The sequence below is a fragment of the Artemia sp. Qi Xiang Cuo genome, chromosome 19, assembly GCF_049724085.1.
Source record: "Artemia sp. Qi Xiang Cuo chromosome 19, ASM4972408v1, whole genome shotgun sequence".
NCBI classification, from domain to species: Eukaryota; Metazoa; Arthropoda; class Branchiopoda; order Anostraca; family Artemiidae; genus Artemia; species Artemia sp. Qi Xiang Cuo.
This window is the reverse complement of record NC_142812.1, coordinates 17233708-17236263: the sequence shown is the minus strand read 5'-3', so window position 1 is coordinate 17236263 and position 2556 is coordinate 17233708. Positions and strand designations below refer to the sequence as shown.

At 36.8% G+C, this 2556-nt stretch overlaps 1 non-coding gene across 1 annotated transcript; it reads right to left on the bottom strand.

Annotated features, from left to right (window-relative positions):
* On the bottom strand, positions 1-73 carry TRNAY-GUA (transfer RNA tyrosine (anticodon GUA)). Its single transcript has one exon. It is a non-coding gene; the product is annotated as a tRNA-Tyr (tRNA).
* Between the last annotated feature and the right edge of the window lie 2483 nt (positions 74-2556).

Here is a 2556-nt window from a genome sequence, read left to right as displayed (position 1 = left end):
TCCTTCGAGCCGGATTTGAACCAGCGACCTATAGATCTACAGTCCACCGCTCTACCAACTGAGCTACCGAAGGCTTACTGTAATATTTGACTAAACATTATATCATGTATATCTGTGTTGCAGCGGTAGCTAGATCCGGGTTGCAGCAGTAGCTAGCAACCTAGTAAGAGACGATCACGTCCAATGTTAAGAAATATAAAAACCCATAGCTCCTGAAAAAGGAGTCAGATCAAAAACAAAAAGTACACCGTTAGAACCGCCTTATCCGAAACCCCTGTATAGTAAAATTTCTGTCCCTTGTCTTGAACAGCAAGGGAAATATATTGGCTTGAAAATCAAGAAAAGGGGCAGCTACTACAACATTCTGCCTAAACGGGATATTTTTTTTTCTTTGTTTCCAGATTACATTAAGGAACGAAAAGTAGTGCATAGTAACTGAAGTAATAAAAGGAATCACTATATAGATGATTATTCTAATTGTATCCACATAAAGAATCCATATATAGAAGCCTTCCGCGTGCCGAGTGCACGCAGATATATCCGGGTTGTAGCGGTAGCTAGCAACCTAGTAAGAGACGATCACGTCCAATGTTAAGAAATGTGAAAACCTACAGTTCCCAAAAAAGGAGTCAGATCAAATTCAAAAGTACACCATTAGAACCACCTTGTCCGAAACCCCTTGAAAGGAAACTTACCGCCCTTTGGCTTGAACAGCAAGGGAAATATATTGGCTTGAAAATCAAGAAAAGTGGCAGTCACTACAACATTCTGCCTAAACGGGATATTTTTTTTTCTTTTTTCTTCTTTTCCAGAGATAGCTTGGCACTGGAACATCGTAGAGAGTTGTTCAATGGCTCATTTTAAAGGATTATAATAAAGATCAAACTCTTCCTTATACTAACTTGCATACGCAACTTCACTATAGTTAAGATTACAGTATTTATATTTCCGGGTTGCAGCGGTAGCTAGCAACCTAGTAAGAGACGATCAAGTCCAATGTTAAGAAATATAAAAACCCCTAACTCATGAGAAAAGAGTCAGATCAAAACAAAAATTACACCATTAGAACCACCTTGTCCAAAACCTCTATTAAGGAAACTTATCACTCTTTGGCTTGAATAACAAAGAATAATATTAAAGAACGAACTGTTGCCTTTAGTAAATGATAAATTTTTTAGTGAAGATCTGGGTTGCAGTGGTAGCTAGGTTATGGTAAAGAACGACCTCTAACCCATAGTAATTAATTTAATTTTGAAAAGAAATTACTACTTAAGAACGACACAGATGTAAATTCTCTCATTCTTGATTAGAATAATGGTTAGATCGAAGCAAGCTATACGCAATTTGAAAAAACAGTACTACACAAACAACAGAGATAGTATCTTGAAAAGAGAAAAGCAAAGGTATTCAACCGACCAGGCGCATCGAGAAGTTAAAATTGAGAGAGCAAAACAAAGGTATTCAACCGACCAGGCGTATCGAGAAGTAATAATTGAGAGAGCAAAACAAAGGTATTCAACCGACCAGGCGTATCGAGAAGTAATAATTGAGAGAGCAAAACAAAACAGCAAGATGTGTTATCACAATGATGAAGATTATAGACATGCAAAAATTGAGACAGCCAAACAAAAGATCAAGGAGCGTTACGGGGGTGACAAAATTTTATTATAAAGAACGACACCTAGCCTATGTTAACTGAAACATAAATAGGGATTATGTAATTTCCATCAGTGTCATGGCTGTAAAGATGGCTGAATCCTAGTAAAGAACAATACATAAAAGATCAATGTCAGTCAAGAGGATCTGAAGTAGTTTATAGTAAAGAACGACAGTATTAACTGACATAATCTGTTGACAAGATGACTTGAAGCAAATGTCTTTTAAAAGTTGCTTCTCTACGGTATGGCATACAAATAATCAGTCTAGTTAATCATAAATGGGGACTATGCAGAGCTATTATTAGTCAATCCAGTGAATGCATTTGTTATTAATAGGAGTTTTGTTGAAATCTAAAATTGACTAATTTGTTAAAACTTATCCTCGGCAGGAAACGAACCTGCAACCGTTGGATTAGTATTCCGACGCACTGTCCGCTGCGCCAAGCAAGCTTACAAAACTTGATTCTAAAATAACCAAAAAGAATCGATACTGTCAATTGGAATTTTGCAGTTAGTATCGGTGTTATGGATTTATTGATAGCTGAATTAAATCCGGGTTGCAGCGGTAGCTAGCAACCTAGTAAGAGACGATCACGTCCAATGTTAAGAAATATAAAAACCCATAGTTCCTAAAAAAGGAGTCAGATCAAATTCAAAAGTACACCATTAGAACCATCTTGTCCGAAACCCCTGTATAGGAAACTTTTAGTCCCTTGGCTTGAACAGCAAGGGAAATATATTGGTTTGAAAATCACGAAAAGTGGCAGCTACTACAACATTCTGCCTAAACGGGATATTTTTTTTTCTCCTTTCTTTCTTTTCCACAGATAGCTTGGCACTGGAACATCGTAGAGAGTTGTTCAATGGCTCATTTTAAAGGAAATTAATTGGGTTAAAA